This window comes from Pelodiscus sinensis, chromosome 3 (genome assembly GCF_052426305.1).
Source record: "Pelodiscus sinensis isolate ZL-2025 chromosome 3, ASM5242630v1, whole genome shotgun sequence".
Taxonomy (NCBI): Eukaryota; Metazoa; Chordata; order Testudines; family Trionychidae; genus Pelodiscus; species Pelodiscus sinensis.
This window is the reverse complement of record NC_143054.1, coordinates 107728793-107752358: the sequence shown is the minus strand read 5'-3', so window position 1 is coordinate 107752358 and position 23566 is coordinate 107728793. Positions and strand designations below refer to the sequence as shown.

At 43.5% G+C, this 23566-nt stretch overlaps 1 protein-coding gene across 2 annotated transcripts in view; it reads right to left on the bottom strand.

Annotated features, from left to right (window-relative positions):
- The window catches only part of SASH1 (SAM and SH3 domain containing 1), an 844241-nt gene that overhangs the window by 251019 nt on the left and 569656 nt on the right, over positions 1 to 23566 (bottom strand). The gene's annotated exons all lie outside the window — the stretch shown is intronic.

The following is a 23566-nucleotide window of genomic DNA, read 5'->3' as shown; positions in this document are numbered from 1 at the left end:
TGGAATAGTTCCAACTGTAAATAGAGAGGGAATGTTGAATAATTCGCTGAAAAACAACAGGAGGCACCTTAGGCTAAGAAGTTTGACATTGGTTTTGATCTGTATTTTTCAATGCCAGACACTACAATGGAGATTTCTTCATTTCGCACTATCATCACAGAATTCTGAGAAGGCTTCTCCTTGCCCTGGATTTAACCCTCATCTTTTTCGGATTGGAATGGCTGGAACTCTCAAGAGAACCAAGACTATTGACCCATCCAAGGTATTCTCTTCCCCACAAGAGGTCCGTGTATTTTTTGTAATGCTTCCAGACTTTGACTTGGGGAGTAAAGGTATAGGACTCACAAGAGAACTCTGTCCCACATAGCTCCACACAGACACCTGACATGTGAAGCATTATCCATTAAGCCACAGGAGTATTTCCCTATTTCTAAATTTAAACAGATATGCAGAGCATGTTGCTGTGTTCATTGCCAATCTCAGGCTAAGTCTACACTACACAGCTTTTAGCAACATGGCTGTGTCAACACAGCCATGTTGTTAAAACCCAGGCAGTGTAATACTCATTGTTGGCATTTTTGCCAACAGAATTTTTTTACCCCCTATGGCTATGTCTACACTATAGAGTTTTTGTGTAGAATGTCCACACCTCAAGCGCGTTTTTGTGCAAGAAAATTTACAGTAAAATGGCAGAACAAAGGGCTTTTTGAGGTGTAGGTATACCTCTTTCTAAGAGGAATAAGTTTTGCAAGAGTTCTTGTGCAAAAAGGTGTGTGTGGACACTCAACAGGGGTTTCTTGCGCAAAAAGAGCCTATGAGAAAAAGCACAGGAGTGTCCATGCTATGTGGACACTCTCTTGTGCAAAAGCACATCGCCTTTGTGCTTTTGAGGCGTGGACACGCTTTTGCGCAAAAAGCTTTTTGCGCAAAAACCCTGCAGTGTAGACAAAGCCTCTGAGTTGCTTCTGCTTTGTCAGCAGGAAAACATTTCTGCCTACAAAGCACTGTTTACACTGATACTTGCTGCTGCAAACCTTTTGTTGTTGGAAGAACAGGGAAATTAAGTGCCTGTGAATGGCAAAAGTGTTGTCATTCAATTACCAATGTAGACAGAGCCTTAGTTAGTTTGTATGTTGCTCTCTGGTATATATTATACATATGCCATTGCTCAGGTTTTTTGGTTTACGCTTCAAGCAATAACATCCAGCAGAGCTTTCTACATACATTTTCATTATGGGTCTTGGGATACTGTCATTCCTTGCACAGCCCTCTTTATCTTTTTAGTTGGAGGCAGGCCCAGTGTAACTCCACTGACTTCTCTGGGATTATTCTCTGAAGGGGGCAATTGTATCTGGGATTACCATTTAAGCAGTTTGAACAGAAATAGTCACAGGCCAATTTTGACTGAGAAGAAGGGGAAAGTAGTAGAAATGCTCTACTGATGTAATTTCTTGACTGTCGCTTTTTCTGCCTACCATTCCCATTGGTATTCTTCACTGATTGAAATTGCCGGAAAATGGCAAGGTTTTGCTTGTCCCCTTAGATGAGTGGGCTGAAATTAGTGGTTGTGCAGATCTGCAGTTTACTCATTACATTATAAAACATCCAGCCAGAGGTAGGTGGAGGGGGATGGGGTGGACCTGTAATTATAGGATGGAAATTGTTGAGTTGGTGCATAGTCTAACTATACAAATCATCCAAAGCAAATACATACTTTTATAATTACATAGTACCTAATCAATTTAACATGTGATGTTTGGTGGAAAATAATTTTATTGGGGAAAAATAAAATCTTGGTATGTGAAAGGTCACTAAGGACAAAATCATGGGCTAGTATTTACAATGACATATGTTCCTGGCTGAACAGCGAGCGCTTTCTTAATCGGCCTGTTCTTGCAATCCATGTATTTGGATGAACAGTAGCATTTAATATTATCAGTGCAGCTGGCAGGAAAAGGCTATTTACTTAAAGGAGTTTATCCCCCCCGTTCCCATAAGTGCCTAAAGAGTGACAATAGCAGGCAGCCCCCACTGAGACAAATGTGCAGATGTCTCCTACATGTGCAGACTGGGAAAAGTGGGAAATCACAGACTATTTGTAGCACCATCCTTAATTCCATTTGCCCTTTGAACTCCTCTTCTTGAGATTGGGGGAGGGGGGAGGGAGAGAAATGAGGTAGCCCAGAAGAAAATGTGCATTGTCCTCTTCTTCAGCCCTCTGGACAATCCTCAGAAAATAATATACATGGGCACCAGGTTTGTATAGTTGTTCGTGGTGCCAAGAACAAGCCCAAGTACAGTTGTTTTCTCCATGGGATGGACCAGGGCAACCACTCCGTCCCCATGCTTTGGGCAGCCTGGTGCCTGCAGTAGCAAGTAGCCTGGCCCCAGCTCACCCCAGTGACTCCTAGTGTCTTCTAGGGAGGAGAAATAAATCAGACAGAAGTAAGGTGAGGGTAGGAGTGGAATGGAGTGGGGCAGCCTGGGGCCAGATCACTCACTACTGCTGGTGCCAGGCCCCATGCTAATCTCCAGGCTGCTCTGGACCCCATATCCCCACAAAGAGCGGGACAAGGGGCAGTTGCCTCGGTCTACCCTATGGAGCTGAATATATAAAGCCCAAACATTGGTGGGGCTGGGCCCACATTCCTGAATACTGATGGAGTACAGGCAATACAGACCCATAGAACTCGCCACCTATGATAATATAATCTGAGGATGCATTTATTCTGTCTTCAGAGTGTCTCCATAGTGGGTGTAGGCATGACTTGAGGGAGCTCCTTTAGCACAACTCCACATTGCTCTGTTTTGCCTTGGAGCCAGGAAACGGAAGTGCAGAGGGAAAGAGCAGCCATGAAGGCGCAGATGACCCTGGAGGTCCATCAGGTACATTGGTGAGCCTTGCAGCCTTTTGACAGGAATAGAAAGGGGGATCTCTATGTTGCATAAAAAAGCCTCCACCTGAGCTCACTAGATTTATATACATGGATTTTCTAAAGCTACACCAAACTGTAAGGTCTAAGGTTTTAAACTGCAACTTATTGTGATCCTTGTCAATCTTTGTAATCTGTGTAACTCTCAAATTTACTGTAAACTGCAACTTTGTAATCTTTGCAACATGCAGCCACCTTGCTTGTAACTTTCCTTAAGCTGCATTCTCCCCTGAGTGAATGGAGAGAGTGTGTGTGTGTTTGAAGAAGGCTTGGAACAATGGACCACATGGCAATGAGTCATCACAGTCTGGGCATGCTCTCTGCTGGATAAAGGGAAGTCTGGGCATGCTCCCTGATGACAAGGTGAATGAGTCACAGGAGCCATTCAGACACTATATAAAGAGAAGGACCACATGTGAGACTCTCTTTTTCCTTCCCCTGCTCCTGAGAAGCTCCTCTCCAGTGTCTCTCCTGACCAGCTTCCCCAGCCATGATGAGCAGACAGACCAGACCCTCCAGGATCCACATGCCTTGTCTCCTTCTGCAACCTATATGTCTGTGTAAGTGTGTGATTGCCTGAGGGCAGGAATGAATGGTTGTGAATGAGTGAATGAATGGAGGGGTGTGTGCTTGCTTGTTTGTCTGTATGTGTGTGTGAGAGAGAGTTCTATCTTCTTTAGCTTAGACCTTTGGTGGCTGCTTTCTCCTCCTTAGTTTTACCTAGTGGAAATAAACCCATACTAGTGTAACCCTGGGTGGTCTCCAGTGAGAATATTTTTGGGGTAACACTCTACAAAGGCACAATCCCAGAAACTTTCTCCTGAAAGTTCTATTATTGGACAGAATGTTCTGGGCCAACAATGTCATGAAGGGACACAACACTTCTCATGTATAGATCTCAAAGCACTTTACAAATGCTGAACACTTATCCCCATTTTACAGAGGGGAAACAGAGGTTAAGGTTAAGGGCACTTTGAATAGCTGCTTGTGTACCACTGGTACACAAACTAATTTTGGTATATTTTCTTCTTGCTACCTTGTGGTCTTGGTGTAAATAAAGGGGTAGGCTAAATTGTTAATAAAGGTACAATTATACACAAAAACATCAACAACAAGACAAATGAAGCTTTTCATTGGGCTTGAAATAAAAAACAAAGAAATCATCTTAGGCATGGTGATTGAGAGTTTTGCCAGAGAAAACAGTGTTTCAGTTTATATATATAAATAAAATATATAAAAAATGTTTAAAAAATGACTGAAATTCACAAATAAACAATAACAGATTATGCCAAAGGAAATTTGTAGAAAGTTAATACATTGGGAGTGGGTGGGGGGGGGGGGGAGGAGGTTTGTATTGCCAGTATTTTTTGAAATTAGCATGCATAGCTCAGTGTACCAGTACAGCTGTTTTGCTCTCTGTTTCTATCAATCATGCATAATAGGAAACATAGGACCTTATAGGAGACAACAGAGCCAATTTCTCCAGCCATAGCCATGGGCCAAAGGATCTTGGCTAGTCCATGAGAAGAGTGCCTTCAGTGGCACTAGGTACTCCCGAACTCCACCAGAGGTCTCTATTCTGTCAATACAGCCCACTAAGTGACACTAACTACACAGCAAAACAGTTCCTTGACTGAAGGTGTTTACAAGATAGATGTCTACAACTTCTGTAGGAGTATTGTGTATGCATCTTACAGATGTATTATAAAAGATCTGAAGAAAAAAGTTCTGGGATGAGAAATGGTTAAGTGTGTCTGAATTAAAGGAACATCACTAACAATGAGTAAAGTTCTATCTTTTTTTAAAAAAGTATATTAGAAATTGCAAGTCCCTCCTCCATTTGTTTCTAAGGTTGATTTCAACTCAAACAGGGGAAAATTCAAATACATGCAGGCCAGCTATGATCACTCTGCTGGAAAAATAAGATGAGGCACTAAAAGAAGCTATTTTGCTTTGAGCAATTTCTTTTACCCTGTTTGCTGTAAAAATCCATTTTTCAAATGACTTTCATTTTATCATTTGACCAAATGAAAGATGATCCTGAGAATCAATTGCCCATTTGTTCCTTCAGAGATCTCACCATATGACATAAATTATGTGCTTTCAAGACCTAAAAGGAGAAAGAGGTTCCATTCTAAAATGTAATTTACATCCTGGGCACTCACTTGTAGTCTGAAAAATGAATATCAAGTAGCTTAAATGTTTAGAAAATAATTTCAAATTTGAGACAAAAGCATTTATAAAATATTTTTTATTTCTTCTTTTAATAATGCTACTCCATTAACTAGAAGAAAAATGTATCTTGTTCTGTACAACATATGCAATCATATGTTAAAACCAAATTAGATCCAACCTTTTAAGGATAATTTTTCAAATGTTGGCAGTTCTAACTCTCACCAATTTAATAGGCACCACGTGGCTAAAAGTTTGTGCAACAATGTGAAGATTTAACCCCATTTCAGACTCCACTTGCTGTATCCATGTCTAGGGAAGAAATGTTCCCAGATATAAAATTGTATAATTCCACAAGAAAGATGCATCTGTTTTTTGCTGCACTTAGACTTCCACATTTTAAAAGCCAAATCTTCTGCTTCATTTGTTATTAATAATAGTCATTTAGCAGTGTTCATTGCTACTGATAACACACAATAGGAAAAAAATCTCAGGCTTGTAAAGAGTAAATCCAATAAACCTGAGGATGACAACATAGCCTGCTGTTTTGACTGGTTTGAACACAACTATTTTAATCAAAAATTTAAAAAGACCAAGGAAAACCTGTTGATCGGCATTCGCTGACAATACAAAGTATAGCAGAAATTCCTGTGCATCTGTCATGAACCTGACAGCCCAGTTATTAAGATTTTTAATTAAATCAGTTATTGAAATTCCACTTGCTCAATGCATCATTTCAGTATGTCTCTCTCTGCAGGACTAGACCTGTATGTATGTGCAAGAGAGCAGCTAGTTCTTGCTTACTTGGGCGGGGCAACATTTTCCCTCTAAGTTCATAGAACAGATTTAGGCAAACCACACCTGTTGTATATGCAATTTGACTAGCTCACAATAAGTGGTGGCTTTTGAAGAGCAACTGCACCAACTAGAGGTAGAATTGTTATTCAACATGACAGCAACTTAACACTAAAGATTGTCTACCAACCTAAAACTGCTGGGTTTAACTTGCAGGTGTTTTGGATTTAGTATACTTGGTTGCACAATCAATTTTAATTTATAAATGGAAGAAAACAGTTTGTGTATATACACACATGCCCCTCCATAGGCAGCCTTACATCACATTGTGCCTGAGGGACATTACAGCTGGGCCACACAGTTAGTGTTCAATTTACTGGAGTGCTGTAGATTTACATCCTAGCTTGCCAAGTGGAAAGTGCTTGTGTAGATATGCCCCTCTCCCCCAGTGTTTGTAGGACTTGGCCTCCTTGTTGGAAGTAAGAGCAGACATCTCAGAGAATAAATCTGCATATTAAGGAACTGCAACGTCCCCAGAAGGGAGAAAAATTTAATCAAACTGGATATCAACATTAGAACACAAGTGGCCACTCTATTTTCCCCACTCTTGGTTTTAATTCTGGAAGAAATAAAAACCTAAGTAGAGAGGAGAAGAAAGATTGGAATTATCCTTTTATGTACCCAGGAGTGTGTGTTATTCATTCCATCCAGGAATTACAGAATGATGATCCATCCTACAACAAAAAGAGTGACAGCAGTTGCATTATATGCTTCTATTTTTGTTAGTTTACAGTACTGGCAAAATTAAAATAAAAAGTCCACCAGAAAAGCCTCAATCCCTTTTTTTAGTCTGAATCTTTCAGGTTCTTAACCCAAGGATGATTCCCTCTCTCCCCTAGGAGGCCTGCACCTTTTTATTCAGCTAAAGAAAACAGACCCAGATTTTTATTTTGACTTGAATGGAAAGATGAAAGATTTTTTTTTTTTATTATTATTTACTATCATAGTTTCTGTAGATCTTTGTAGCTCTCTGAAATTCAGCAGCACAATGGTCTGGAATCATGCCTTTGACATACTAAGTGAAAACAATTGTGAGAAAACTGAAAGCGTGTAGCAACAAAGAACAGCAGAAGTCAGGAGGCACAAGTCAAAGAAAAAAAGCTTTGTTTTTTAGCTGTGATTTTAAATGAGAGCAGATGCTCCAGAGGCAAAGACATTCCTTTGAGGGCCCAAAAGACAACCAGATCTTTAGTAGAAGGCTTTGCATATTTGTATAACACCTGCTTCTCTTCCTACCTCTAGTGAATGAGCTGATAAGGTAAGTATCTTCACCTATCTCCCTCATAATGAAGAGCGTTAGGTGTCTACTTCCATCCCCATCTTGTCAGGTTTCCTCCACCCATAGCTTCACAAAAATAATTAACTTACAAAGTTTCTTCTAGTCTCACATGAGACAGTGTTCCCCAAAACATCTGAAGTGTGTTTTTCACTCTCTCCTGCCTCTGGGCCAATCCCTAGAACACTCCTGCACTAGGACTTTGAGAGGGTCTTCAGAGGCTACCTCCTACAGCTGGTTCCTTAATTCCTGTGCTGGAAATATTTTCCCTGGCTGAACCTGAGGTTTGAAAGAAAGATTCTTAATGCTGATTCAGACCTTTCATCTTTCAGAGGGGTTCTACATAGCCAATTTAGTAAAAAGAATGAATGAAAGTAGTTCATGCTGTGACAGTACAAAGTGGTACACACCACATTGTTTTCTATTCTCAGAAAAATCTTCCCATTAAGGGAGTAATATCATGGAAGGAATGAGATCATTTGTACTATGAAGTGCAACTTAAAAAATTGTTTGGGAAGATGCTAAAACTACAGCCAGTGCTCAAAATCCATATGCATAATGTATTAATGTGTGGTGTAAAGTCCCAAACCTGCAAATCCTTCACCATAAGTCTTCTAAGGTAATTGCTCAGGAACAGTAACTGATGACTGTCACTCCATAGCTCAAGAGTATGGAACATTCTTTGTGCTTCCAAGTGTTTGCCTCACAAACACACCTCACAATGGAGCTCCAGGATAAGAGGTGGGCCATTCTTTGCTCCTTGGAGTCTTATCGAATATGTGAAAGCCAGTAGTTTTAAAGAGGGGAACAACAGATAGGGTGTGTCTTGGCTACAGTGGACTTTTGTTGACAAAACTATACCTGCGTTTACACTGCCGCTGAGTTCTGTTGACAGAACATCGACAGAATTCAGCAGTTTTGTCGATGGCTAAAAACCTCATTCTATGAAGAGAATTCTGTCGACAGAAGGCATTATTGCATCTACAATGTCCTTTGCGACTACACTGTCATGTTGACCAAGCGGCTTGCTTTGTCGACAGAACTGGATGTAGTCTAGATGCTCTTTGTCAACAGAAGCTTTGTCGACAGTATCTGTCGACAAAACTTCTGTCGACAAAAGCCTGTAGTCGAGACGTACCCGTACTGATGTAGGAGACTGGAGCTAGATGAGGCACCCCTAGCTTAGAATCATAGGGTTGGAAGAGACCTCAGGAGGTCACTGAGTCCAAACCCCTGCTAAAGGCAGGACCAATCCCAACTAAATCGTCCCTGCCAGGGCTTTGTCAAGCCAGGACGGAAAAACCTCTAGGGATGGAGATTCCACCACCTCCTTAGGTAACCCATTTCAGTACTTCACCACCCTCCTAGTGAAATAGTTTTCCCTAATATCCAATCTAGACCTCCACCACCTGCAACTTGAGACCACTGCTCCTTGTTCTATCATCTGTCACCACTGAGAACAGCCCCTCTCCATCTTCTTGGGGACCCTCCTTTCATGTAGTTGAAGGCTGCTATCAAAACTCACCTCACTCTTCTCTTCTGTAGACTAAGATAATTCTGCTGATAGGAAGACTGTTCTATACACTCCCCAGCCAGACACTAGGAGTTCCTTCCACTCCTATTTCAGGGTTTCTAACCTGTTGAGCCTCCATTTTACCAACCAGTGAAAAGGCAGGAGAGATTGCTCCTCAAAGCCCAGAAAGAGGAAGGAGTGCAAACTTTCCTTTTGCATTTATCAGTGGAGGGCCAGACTCATCCCTCAATTCTCCTTTATGCCTTGCCCAACACCTCTACCTCGATGAGCAGATATCTAGTCACAGGCCTGTGTGAGATTATTAGTTTAGAACTAGCTCCTTCAGTGTGTTGATCAAAATTTCCATTTCAGTGCCCCCAATGTGCTTATCTGATGTCATGGCAAAGGCCTTGGGAGTTCTATGATTCAAAACTGCTAGTTTGCTGGCCTAATTTCCAGGGGCAGATTTAAAGAAGTCTCTGGCTCAGCAGCTCTAGTTTACTGGGCCTGAAGTCAAGGCACAGGCTTTTGTATCTCTGTTGTGCTGGGAGCCTAGCCAGGTAGAGGAAAAACCTGCACAGGAGCCTGTAACTTGTTGGGTTGAAGCAAAATGTGTAGACTTTGTGAAATTCCTTTACAGGCTCAGCATGTTTGGCTGATGTCCAGACACAGGATGCTGTGAAGTCAGAAGCTCAACAGTTTGAGCACACTGGGTTGCTATCAGTGATGGCTACCGCCTCAGCACCACTAATTTGCTGGGTTATTGTGAAAACTTGAGTCTGAGCAGATTGTCACAGTATCTCTATGTTGGTGGGCAGATGCAATATCAGGAGAAAACCCAGTTGAGAGGGTAACTGGCTGGCTAATTGGGTTGAAATTAAGTCTTGAAGTTTCGATTGGGGAACAAATTGTTTGGACTGTTAAGACTTTTCTGTTATTTCCTTTATTTTGTTTTAAAGATATAGCCACAGTCCCTATTGATACCTTCTTAAAAAAATGCCAGTCATCTGAAGAAGTGGGTTACGCCCACAAAAGCTCATGATACCATCTACATGTTTTGTTAGTCTTTAAGGTGATACTAGACATTTTGCTGTTTTTAAAGTTTTTCCTGTTACAGACTAACTCGGCTACCCCTCTGAAGCTTTTGATACCTTCTTAGGGTACGTCTACACTACAAAGTTAGTTCGAACTAAGTTAGTTCGAATTAGTTAATTCGAACTAAGCTCATTCGAACTAACGCGTCTAGAACTAAAAACTAGTTCGAATTAGCGATTTGCTAATTCGAACTAGCAAGTCCACATTGAGTGGACTCTGAACAGGGCTTAAGGATGGCCAGAAGCAGTGCCGGCAGGGCATAGGAGGAGGACTTAGAGCATGGAGATGCTGTCTCAGGCTAGCCGCGGGCTGCGCTTAAAGGGTCCCGACCCCCACCCCGGACACACAGTTCTAAGGGGTGCCCCGCTTGCAAAGAAGTTCTGGCTTGGAGTGCCCGGAGTACCCACACTGGGCACATCACACCACTCGGCCATCAGCTCGGCTGCACTTGCCGCAGGCTGCCATCTGGGGAGAGGGGGCAATCGGGGGGCTGCAGGAGAGCTTCCACCCCCAGAAGCCCGCAGAGCCAGCCCAGTCCTCCCCATCGGGGGCTCGTACCCCATTCCTCCCTCACCTCCTTCCACTTACCCCTCCCTAGCCCCCCTTCTTATTGATGTACAAAATAAAGATAACGTTTCTTCCAACATTGACTCTATCTTTATTGAACAAAACTGGGGGAGACTGGGAAAAGGAGGTGGGAGAGGGGAAGAGAAAGGCTGGGAGGGCAACTAACATGATCAGGGGTTGGGAACAGGTCCCAGATGAAGAAAGGCTACAGAGACTGGGACTGTTCAGCTTAGAAAAGAGGAGACGGAAGGGGGACAGGATAGAGGTCTCTAAAAGCAGGGGTTGGGTGGAGAGGGTGCATTCAGAAAAGTTCTTCCTGAGTTCCCATAAAGAAGGACTAGAGGACACCAAAGGAAATGAATGGGTAGCAGGCTTCAAACTAGTAAGAGAAAGTTGTTCTTCACAAAGCAAATAGTTAACCTGTGGAACTCCTTGCTGCAGGAGGCTGTGAAGGCTACAACTAGAACAGAGTTTAAAGGGAAGTGAGATCAAGTCATGGAGGTTGGGTCCATGGAGTAGTCTTAGCCAGGGGGTAGGAGTGGTATCCCTGCCCAAAGTTTGTGGAAGGCTGGAGAGGGATGGCACGAGACAAATGGCTTGGTCACTGTCTTCGGTCCATCCCCTCCAGGGTCCCTAGGGTTGGCCGCTGTCGGCAGACAGGCTACTGGGCTAGATGGACCTTTGGTCTGACCCAGGACGGCCATTGTAAGCTCAGGGCTCAGTGTCGGGGGTCTCAGTGGACCTCCTTGATTTTCATGCACACCTGCTCTTGGGTGGCCAGGCTGGCAGCTCTCCTGCCCTAGACGGCCACTTTCCTGTGCCTAGTGCGGAGATCGTGGATGAGGTCCACGATGTCCGCACTAGCCCAGGAAGGTGCCTGCCTCTTGCGGTCCAGGGCAAGCTCCCGGGAGCCGCCAGGCTGGTCCCGGGAAGAGGGGATGGGCTGGGGGATATCGGGTGGGTGGCTCTGTGCCGTGCCAGGTGCAGGGTCTGCTGGCTGGGTGCTGGCAGGCTTGCACCTGGCATGGGCAACGTAGCCAGCCCGTGCCCCTTTAAGGAGTCCGGGGCCGGGAGGGGGGCATAGAGTTTCCCTGGTGTTGGCCAGAGTGGCCACCAGGGAAAGCTGGGGAGGGCTAGCCTCCCACTAGTTCGAATTAAGGGGCTACACACCCCTTAATTCGAACTAGCTAGTTCGAACTAGGCTTAATCCTCGTAAAATGAGGTTTACCTAGTTCGAACTAAGCGCTCCGCTAGTTCGATTCAAATTCAAACTAGCGGAGCGCTAGTGTAACGCCTATTAAAGTTAGTTCGAACTAACGTCCGTTAGTTCGAACTAACTTTGTAGTGTAGACATACCCTTAGGTATCTTGCCAGAGTGCCTTTCCCCTGTGTGTGGTGTTGCCTGGCACACTGCCTTATAAGCAAAGACTGTTTCCAAGAGCAAATTCCCTTCTCACATCTTCTCTCTGTGAGTCTGCTCTCAGCTCATATATGGGCTTGGAAGCAGGATGCTAATGCCATCAGATCACATCAGGCCTACAGAGCAATTTTGCTCACTAAGTATTTTAGTGACTATGATTGTTATGAGGAGACATCTCTGAGGCAGCACTATCTCTCAGCAATACCCTGAGGGTTTTTAAATATTTTATGTATCATATATGTTTGTAGAATTATTCTTAGATGGGTGACCACACAGTCAACTAGAAAGAACAAAAGGGGCAAACCAGGATCTGTTAATTCCTCACATTTGGTGTGCATGACCAGTTCCTGTTGGTGCTGGAGTAGACTGTCCAGTACAAGCAAGAAATCCTAAGTTTACACAGAGCATTTTTCCTGCCCTTTTTCTTGTTGGTTTCCTATATTGATTTCTCTCCTATGCAATTTCAAATTTAAGTCACGGAGACCTGTATTGGTCCAAGAAGCTGATACAATTTCTCCCCCCATGACTGTGAGGTGGGTAGGGTAGAGGATGATATCTGCCACTGCTCTTTTTGTTCAAAGCATGTTAGAAATTCACTTGCAGGAACAACAGATTAGGTCTTCCTCTACAAATATTTCCAGTAATACCATCTGGCACTCAGCAAGAATAAGATGCAAACTGAGGAGTCTATTCACAAGTGGATCTCATTCATACTGTAAAGAGCTGGCCATCACCCTGGATTTAGTGTGCAGGTACTTGGTAGCATTGGTGGCCTATCATATACAAGGGAAAGACTAGATAATCTGTTCCTTTCTGCCCTTAAGTGCTATGGCCATACGTACTTCTGGATGGAATCAGAACTCATCTCTGTGTCATAGGGTTACACTGCTAATAGTAATTCTTCAGAACACTAAGTAAAAGGAGCTGTATTTTTATAATAGGAGGATCTGAAGTCTGTCCTCCCATCCTAGCTTCCCTGGCCCTTGCTTCAGCCCCTTCATAAAAATTATCTGTTGAATTTGGGTCATGGTAAGCAACACAGTGACAAGTTACTACATATCTATTACTCTATTAATGGGAATTGTGTATCTCAGTGGGGTATCTCACCCCTGAAAGCATGCTGTCTAGATATATTCTAACCCTAAAAACAGTCTACTGCATTGGTTTTTCTGGACATATACAAAAATTCCATTGACAGAGGATTATTTAGATATATTTTTAAAAACATAACTGTATGACTGATGAGTATATGTGCAACCAACCATTTTAATTCTAAGTCATTCCAATGATTAGGTAATATTGGAAACAGGTCTCACAGTAAAACAGTTTTAGAGAGGATGATCTCTTTTATAGTCACCGACCCTTCCAAAACACTGCAAATAGGAAGAAATCCACTGGGTCTTATTTGCCGTTATAGCTTCCTGGGAGATATGTGCTGAGTTCAGAAAGCCTGCAATCCTTTTTGCTAATGAGCATCGTTAGATTTGGTTCTGACAAGAATATGCACTGGGAATATCACCCCCAAACATTTCATCCTCTCTGGAGTATGCTTTCGTGAGATAAGTCCTAATTAATACAATGCTCCAATAGTCCAAACTACTGTGAAAGTGCAGGTACATGAATAACTCAGTACAAATATGAGGGAACAATGGCTCCAGAGAACCCCTGACAGGTGCTGAAGTGACATAGGTTTAAATGCCATTTCCAATCAGAACACTGTAGTTAAAGGCCAGGTATGCCAACCAATTCTATAAGACCTAAGAAGTTGTTGTCTTACTGCTGACAGGAGTGAGTGACATTGATAAATCACCCTACTATAATGAGTGTTACACAAATTCAGGTACTTAGAGAAATGAGCAACAGAAGACTGAAAGAAACAAAAGACCCAAACAGACAGCTGATATGAGTTGGAAATTAGTGATACCAGCAAAAGGAAGATAAGGACAAAGGGTTCCAGCATCTTTGAACTTGTGTGCTGCCACTCCAAATTACGTGCACACCACTGATTGGTCACAAAGCAAACCACATTTTAAAATGTCACATATTTTAATATATTTATTTAATTTAAGACTGTCCTGATTACCTCTTAAATGAGACTAAAAGAAGATGTGGATTCTGCGTTTCATTTCTCTGAGCCGGGGACTGCCATCTCACCCTCCTCCCTTCTGTATAACAGACAGTGAACTGCTTATTTTCCTCAAGGGATTCTCAGTATTTACACCGGGACAAAAGAAAAGAACCTCCCTACCACATGAGAAAGTCCAAACAGACTTAAAGAACAGAGTGATAGACAGGATGTCAACTGGTAATTAGGATATTTGGGATACATCTGTGGACATCAAATGTCATTCACTAGTCAGTTCATCTCCAGCTTAAGGAAACGCATTCTCACACATGGCAGCAGCTGTTACTGTTTGGATTGTGAATAGTAATAAGCCATATGGTGTGGCAAAGCAAAAAAAAAAAAAAAAAAAGACAAAAAAACACACCACACATTCCTATATGAACAAATATTGTTATTGAAAAAAGCATAAACACATCAATATGTGTGTCTTTTCTCTGGGGAAGTATATAGCCTTCAACCTAACTAACGAAATTGTCTCTTCCAGATGAGCAAATTACCTGCAAGTGCTAGGCTTGGGTGTTCAGAATCTGAATGAGTGACTGGAAAACAAATGCAAGGGTGAGAGCACACCCCTAAAAAACTTAGACAAAGTCCCATGGAGGTAGGTTGGAGGATCAGAAATACCCAATGAAAAATGGGTAAAATGGCAGAGAGAACAGTTTTTTCTTCTAATTGTAATATATGGAATTCTTCCTTTTCCATTCACCCTAGAGAGAGGATGAGGAACGTACCCAAGAGGATGCACTTATGCTTTCCAGCTGGTCAGCAATTGTCAAAACAGTTTTGAAGTGGGTGGGTGGTTTTGCTTGGAGCTGAGTAGAAGCTTTCAAATTTGCACATGGAAGTCTCAATCCTTCAAGGTGCTGCGTGCCCTCCATGCAGTGCCAACTGAAGGCAAAGGGATTTGTGCAAAATTGGCACTGGCAGACATTGCTCAATACTTTGCCAGATCAAGTCCGAAGACAAAGGTGGAAGTAGCTCGCTATTTCTTCTCCACTGGCTCTGTGAATACAAACCTTGATTCTCCCCTCAACCTCTGGGACACTGTAGAATTTTCTTCCTCCCACAGGAAAATTGTTTTGGTCCAGGAGTTTTGTAATGGTGTGTGTGTATGTGGTGTGTTGTGTTGTGTTGTGTGTGTAACACCTATCAAGATTTAGCATCTTCATTTCTCTGAGCTGGGGATTGCCATCTCACCCACCTCCCTTCTGTAACAGACAGCGAGCTTATCTCATCTCTACAGAAAATCTTTACACTTCACCACTTCAACTGGAGGGAGATGTGACCACTTTATATTGTTTGCTCTCTCTCTGTAGATGGTAACACATGCTTGTGTACTTGCCTGTTTTCGTGGGTGTTTTCTTGAAGCGTATCCCAATCGCCTTACTACACTGAAGAGATCATGAGCAACAGTAGCATGCCCAACTACCCGCTATGATTTGGCTGATAGCACAGATACTGAAGAGCTTGACCGATAAAGACCAACCAGGGATCTCTCTTATTTCAATATACTTAAGTTACTGCATTGATCCTGCCAGGCAGGCTAAGCAGAGTTCTCAACTTAAAGAAATTACATTAGCAGATTGTGATTGTGTTGCTAGCTTGTTTTCCAGTGAATGAAATACTTGAGCAGACAATAGAGACTAAAGGGCATTTTTCTGAGCCCTAGAGACAGCAGGTAATGAAGTCAGAAAGCTATCAGATATTGCCTGAACACAGCAACATACCAGACCAATCAATGCTTCATACAGTCATAATTAGAGGCTACTCGTAATTACAAAAAGAAGTATTCTAGCATTTCAATGAAAGATAGAAACACTTTCCTGCAAGATTTGGTTGTTCTGAATCAAATAAAAAATAAAAAACCTCTCCAGGCAATATGGCTTACATTTTCATTGTAAAAACCTCAATATTAAAGTTTGCCACCCAACTTATCATTGACGATTTCTACATACTGAACGATGTCTTGTACAACAGCAAAATCAATCTTTCGATTAGTAGCCTAACATTGAAGATTGCTGTAACAATGTAGCTGCCTCCCAAGACCTCCAGCGTGCCTGGGGTAGCTCTGTAGTGCCCTGTCTCGCTTCTTTCTTTTTCAGGGCTCCTTAATAAAGTCTACACAGTCATGCTGGAGATCTATATTGGCACTCCAGCCAAATAAACACCAATAATTGTAACTGCTTCCAGGGTTAACAAAAGTCCATCTATAAAAGTCCCAACATAAAAAAGATTGTTCTGCCCTCTTCAGCCCACCACTTGGACTCTTGTTTGGAGTCCCTTTCTGGGCTACCTTTGAGTCTTTCCCTCTGCTCTAGTATAGGGCATGAAGCTCCCAAAGTGGTGCCCCTGGATTACCCTTTCCACACAAGCCTATATGCCAGCTCCTCCATCAAAAATCTTCCAATTACTCTGTTTTTCTAAAAGACTCAGGTGTCCATTAAAACATCAGCTTACCCACACCCTCCTACCCCAGCCCTGCCCCCTCAGTAAGAAAATCCACATATTGATCTGAGGAAGTGGGTCTGGCCCATGAAAGCTCATCACCTATTAAACCATCTTGTTAGTCTTTAAAGTGCTACATAGTTCTGTCTTTTGTTTCAGCTAGACTAGACTAACACGGCTGCATCTCTTTCACTTTAAAAGAGGCAGTCACGCTGTGACAACTGCTTTATCATGCAGATATTTTAGCAGTTTTGCACAAACATGTATACAGACACCTGGCTCAGCTTTCACTTGCAAAGATCAACCAATGCCTAAGCGGAATTCCTGACTCGCTTGTAGAATTCCAAGCAAATAGATTCAAAACAAGTCAATCTAAAGAAAACATTAGGATTACTGGACAGTATATGAAAATATGACCAAGTACTGAAAATTAATAATTTTGGGCTCTTCTAATGCAGTGCTAGGATTGTGCCTATCCTTAACATGGCCTTAAATCCCCTTATGGTCATGTTCGATTTATGCATAGCTGCTGACTCCTCACAAGTAAGTAGATGAAGGGCAGAAAGTTCCTGGCCTCTTGCCTTCCCTTTAATTTATTCCTTGCACTGGCCAGCACAGCAAGGTGGATTCAGCCACAAAGTAAAGCACACCCTTTCAAAATAATAATAAATGCAAGAGGGTTACCCAGAAAGGAACTCAGAGAGTCAGAGTTTGAGGCCCGAAGGGAACATGAAGTCATTTGACTGAATTCTTGTATAATACAGGGCAAAAGAATTTAACCCAGTTTCTTTTATACAGGGCCCAGTAACTTGGGTGTGGCTAAAGCATATCTTGCTGAAAGATATCCAGTCTTGATTTGATGACATCAAGAGATGAATAACCCACCCTTATTTTTGATAGTTTTTTCCAATAATTACCCTCAGTGTTAAAAAAAAATTGTGCCTAAATCTGAATTTGTCTGGTTTTATCCAGCCAGCAATGGTTCTTGTTATCGCTCTCTGCTAAACAGTCCTTTAATATCTGGTATTTTCTCTCTGGTGTCTATACACACTAATCAAATCATCTTATGATCTTTTGTTTGAGAAAAAGATCTTCAGACTTAAAGAGATCATTAAGGCTAAGTAGCTATTAAAGCCTGGTTGTAAGGATTTTTCCACCCTTAAAATTATTATGTGGCTCTTCTATGCACCTTTAATTTTCCATCATCCTTTTTAAAATCTGTCTATCACAACTGGATTCAGTACTTTCATATCAGGGTGTGTCTAGACTTCAGGGTTTTTTCGAAAAAACTTCCCCTGCATCTAGACTGCTGCCGCGTTCTTTCAAAAGTAAATCGAAAGAATGTGGCTGTTTTTTCGACCACGGAAAACCTTGTTTTACAAGGAATAATGCCTTTTTTTTTTGAAAGTGCTCTTTCGAAAAAAGGTGCTATGTAATGCAAACTGTGCTTTTTCGAAAGAGATCATCTAGACTGCCTGGATGCTCTCTTTCGAAAAAGTGGCTTGATTTTTCAAAAGTACCAGCTGTAGTCTAGATGCTGTTTTTTGAAAGAGGCTTTTTCAAAAGTATCTTTTGAAAGAGGCTTGCAGTCTAGACATAGCCTCAATGTCTATATATTCCAGTATTCAATCATTTATGCATCTCTCCATACTCAGGGCTGTGGCAAAATACCACAATCACAATATTTATAGAAATAATTCAATTTAACATTCCCCTTTTAAGCTCCCATTATTTGAGCAGGTTACATTACAACATCAGTTTCTATATGTCAGCAGACACCATCTATGTTACAAGGCATAACTTGCTGAGTAATCACCGCCTTGCTCTCAAAGGCCGTTTCCACTGCAAGAAGTGTAGTGCCAGGAAGATGCCATGTTCACAATATGCCTTCTGAATGAGGTAAAATTTAACACTGCAAACAACCACCAGGAATTAGTGTGTGAAGCATGGATAAGCCCAAACAAATGCCATTGTTTCACAAGTAACTGAAAATAAGCAAGATTTTACTTATAACAACAGTTCCTATAGAGGAAAAATATATGTAACCTAGAGACACTGAGACCACTGATAAGGGAGAGTGAAGTGTGTTTTACAGCCTTAACTGAGAGTGAATTTGTTTTTAGCTCATGCAGTAGAGGCACATGGCATTAGCCGCTATGGTCGCAGGTTCAGTCCCTCCTGCTAATAACCAGGGTCCATCAGCTTTACATAAGCACATGCCCATATATATTATGGGATATTGGGTACAGGGTGTCTGGAGAGGCCTGCCATGCTCCTGACCCCAGGGTGGGACACCCTCCCTCCACAAGCCACCTCAAGGAGGAGGCTGGGGACATCGACACACACACGTGCTCAGCAGTTCTGCTCGTGGCACACGGGCATGCCCACAGTCTCTGGGACATCTGGGCTCACTGGCCGGAGTGCACATGGCCTGCGACAGATGAGAACTGTCGCTCTTGGCTTGCAGAAGGGGGCTGGGCTTCAGGCACTATGTCCCCTGGGATGACTAACCATCTCTCTTTGTTCTCCACAGCCGGACCAGCTGCGACAGGAGGGTAGTCAACGACACCCAGGACAGCGTCCCGGTCCCAAGGCTTCCGCAGGCGCATCCATCCCATGGACGAATACCAGAGGCAGCACCTAGCGGCACTCTGGGACCTGCACCACACCATCCAGGGCTGGATGTGTGAGAACCTGCAGCTATGTCGTGAGAGCTGGTGGGAGCTGCTTGCACAGGGCCGTTCCCTGTGAGCTGATGTGCACTCCCTTGTGCAGAGCATGATGCCTCCTCCCTGTGCTACATCTCCTGCTGTCGCTCCTCTTCCCTCTCTCTCCCCCCTCCTGCTTCTCCCTCCACACACCCCATGGACGCTGAGGCCCCTGCACCCATGGTGGTGGGATCCACAGAGCCAGGCGCCACTCAGCCCCAGCCCTGAGCCTCCCCCCACTTTCAGCTCCTTCCTCCAAGGTTTTCAACACCCCCCTTCTTCCACCCTCTCTCCTCCCCTCTTCCAGGTTCTTTCCCAATCTTTCCCCAGTTTCTTTGACTCCACAGTTATGTAATATACAGAGTGTTTAGTTTTTCAACAAAAAAAAAAGTGTCTTTATTTTTTCATCAGGAAAGTGGGGAACAGGGAAAAGGGAGGGGTAAGTGGAGGGACAGCAGTGAGGGGTGAAGCAGAAGCTCCCAGTGAGGCAGACCAGGGGAGAGTGTCACTGGTCCTCCGGGGAGAAACTTTCCCTCAGGGCCTCCCGGACGTGCAAGAGACCCGATGGGCCTGCTGGATGGCAGCCATTCGCAGCTCCTCGTAGGCCCTACATAAGTGGTCAGCTTCTACCCCTCACCCTGGAAGGAAGGCTTTCCCCCTTTGTTTGCACAGGCTGTGCAGAACACAACACAGAGCCACCACATGTGGGACGTTGTGCTCCCTGAGGTTCAGGAGGGTGGATAGGGATGTGGGTCTTGTTGATAACCCCTCTGCAATTAGGGAAGCCCAAGGCACCAAATCCGGTGATGGTGGTGTCCACATCTGCCAGGCGGATAACTCTATGCAGCAGGATGCTATTAATGGCCCTGATCACCTGCAGAAGGAGACAAACAAACCGAGAATCACAGGGGTGCCAGTGTGCCTGTGAGTCCCGCCCTTCCTAGTCCCCCTCCCTCCCACTCACCAGAAGCAACCCCTTGCAATCACCCCCATCCCTGGCAGGGCCTTGTGAGGGCAGGACAGAACAAACCCTCCCGGGGAGGGGGCTTGCACCACTCCCTCCCCCATTCTCCCTATCCCTAGGGAAGCCCATTTCATCCTTAACCCCCGTCCTGGGACTACAGCCTGAGAATGCCATACCTGCATGACCAGGGCCCCGATGGTCGATCTCCCCACGCCAAATGGGTTCCCCAAGGAGCGGTAATTATCCAGTGTAGAGAGCTTCCAGAGGGAGATGGCGACACTTCTGAAGAGGGATAGCAGGCCTCATGTGTGTGTGTTCTGTCACCTCAGGGCAGAGGTGAGCCGCTCACAGAGCTTGAGGAAGGTTTCCATTCTAAAGTTCTGAAGCCATTGTTGGTCTCCCCAGCGCTCCAGAACTATGTGGTCCCACCTGTCTGCACTGGTGTCCAGATGCAACGGGGCCCAGCATCTAGGCTAGGGTGGGCGGCCTCCAACTGCTAGAGCTGCTCCCCCACATATCCAAGGAGGATCTGCCACAAGGGCTGGGGGTTAAGTTCCTGCAGAGCCTGGGAGGTAACCTGCAGAAACTGCTGCATGACTTTCAGCCTGAAGACTTTCTGGAGACAGCTCCGGCTCCATAGTGGAGAGTGCTGTGGTGTCCTGAACCAGGGCAACCAAAGCAAGAAGAAAAAATGTTTTGCTGTCCCTCAGAAAGATAGGCAAGCAAGCAGGGAAACCTGAGAAACGGCTGTCCAGGGGAGTCCATTTAAGCACGAGCCTCAGATAGCCTCAAGCAGCAGCCATGCAAAGCAACTACTAACCTGATGCCTTGTCTGAATTGGTTCTGGGTGACCTTAAATGCAATTCAGTGTCCAATCAGTGTGGGCACACTAATTCAAGATAGCGAAGTGCTATTTCAAGATGCATTTTGTGTGTAGATGTGCTATTTCAAAATAAGCTAGTCTGAAAAAATCTCTTCTGGAATAGCTTATTCTGAAATAACACTGCTATGTAGACATAGCCTCAGAGACTAACAAATTGTATATATATCATGAGCTTTTGTGGTCAAAACTCACTTCCTCAGATGAGAGTCTCTCATATATATGTGGGTTGGAAGCCGTTGATCCACAAAAAAATCAGTTGGGAACTGCACACAAGTGAGAAGCAACCAAACCCTCACTAATATGGCCCTCAGGGGGAAGAGGGGGGAATGGCGGAAGTCCCAAACCTCAGGAACTGGATCCAAGTAAGCTGGGGCCTTAGGTTCCCCATCCCACTTTAAGGTGCTACAGGACTACTCTTTTATTTAGCTTAAAAAAGAGAAGGTTTATAGGTATATGCACATAGAAGTATACTATAGTATACAGAAGTACACATGGGGAACAAATATTTGAAGAGCCCATTATCAATCTAGCAGAAAAAGATATAATGTCATCCAATGGCTGGAAGTTGAAGACACAGAAGTTCATACTAGAAATACAGTGTACATTTTTAACAATGAGGATAATTAACAGCTGGAACAATCAGACAAAGATTGCACTAGATTCCCATGACTGGCCGTTTCTCAATTGAGGTTAGACATTTTTCTAAAAGATGGGCTTTTGGAATTATTTTGGGGAAGTTCTATGGCCTATGTTATACAGGCAGGCAGTCTAGATGACTAAAATGGTCCTTATAGCCTTGGAATCTGCACGATGAATGCCTTAAAGTCACACTGTCCTATAAACCAACAGCCTATGGACCCACAAAGATACAGCTTGTGTCTGCCCCAGAAAAGTACCAGAATCTTATTTTCAATTTAGGTACAAACCAATTAGGCTGCAGACAGTTCATCTGTCTCTCTTCTGGGCCCACGGGCTCTCTAGGCTCCTAGAAGAGCTTGCATACTCAATGGGACACTTAACTTTATAGTCCTTTGATGTTTGTTTATAATACTGGTATAAAAGTAATTACAAAGATTTAAAAAGTAAAACTGGGCATTTGTCTATTAGGTTTTACTAAAAATAACCACATAAAACAATTTTATAATTTTTAGAACAAGTCATCTGAGGCCTTGCCTACACAGAGCATGAACTAAAATAACTGAAGTGGTTTTAGGTCACACAATTTGGTGACATTTTGGTGCAAGTAGGCAGACTCAAGTCCACAAACCGAGCCTCATTGACTAAGTTCTGCTGCGCATGGGCACAGAAGCTCAGCTGCAAGAATCACATTGCAGGATCAGTGCCTCTGTGCACACTAGGTAATTGATTTCACCTGTGACCCTGCTGTCATGAGTTAATATTTTATGAACAACTGATGAAGAACAAAATGAATGAAATCTCTCATTTCATAGACTTACTAGAGCTTATAATGAAAAATTAAACTCAGTAAAATTCATTTGTTCTGAACATTTAACTTGGTTTATGTGACTCTGTACTTACTGCTTTGGGAGTGCAAAAAAGGTAACTCCCAAGATTATTTTGAAAAGAAATGAAAGCAATGAATTCCTTTCTGACAGAGACAGAGAACTGCTGGGCCCCCGGGGCAAGCTACTTCATGCTCCTGGAACGGGTGGAGCCTCCACTGGAAGGGGTGGGGCTGGGGCAGTCAGCCTGCAGCAGCACCTGGACCATGCTACACCCGCTCCCAGCCCTCAGTGCTGTCCAGAGTGCACCACCAGGGGCTCCAATGGCAATGGAAGGACCAGAAGCTCCAACTGCTTCTGCTCTGACTGCAGCTGGAAACCCCAGGCCCTTCTGAATCTCGGGGCTGCAGGGCAGTTGCCCCCTTTATCATTTTCTTTGGCAGGTCTGCTTCCCAACTCAATTTGTGCTTGTGTGTGGTTTATTCCCCTTCTTCCAACAGTAATGTAATGCTCTCCACATACAGAAGGAAATGGGTAGAATGTCATTACAAAGTAAATGTGACCTCTAATAATACTTTGTAATTTATCTAAGGATCTAACAGAAGTGACTCATAACAGTTGATGGGGGAGCAGAGGGAACATACTTTCAACCAAATCCCTGCATATAAATTTAAAAAAAAAAGTCCTGGAAAAAGTCTGGGGGAACCCTCCCCATATCATGTCCGGGTCTGAAAGCATTTTACAAACACTGATGAAAAAGCATCACAGCTGCCCTGAGAGGCGGATAAAAATTACACAACCCCCAAGTTTACAGATAAGGAAGCTAATAGATGCTATTATGGTATCTTACTCCATGAACAAGGTACTAAATGAATGTGGCAGAATTTGGTCCCATGGGGCTTGCCCAGGCTCATATAACAAGTCTATGGCAGAAGAAGGAAAGGAACCAGATTTCCTGATTACAGGACTCTCACTTTAACCAGTAGGTATCACTGTCTCTAAGAAAAAGAGATCCTTTAGTCGATACCTCTTTTGATCTGTTCAAGTGAGTGAAGACAAATGCCCAAATTACCATCAGCTATCAGAGAAAAGAGAAGGCTTACTTGCCCTTATCCTGTAGGCAGAGCATGTCATTACCCTTCTGTTC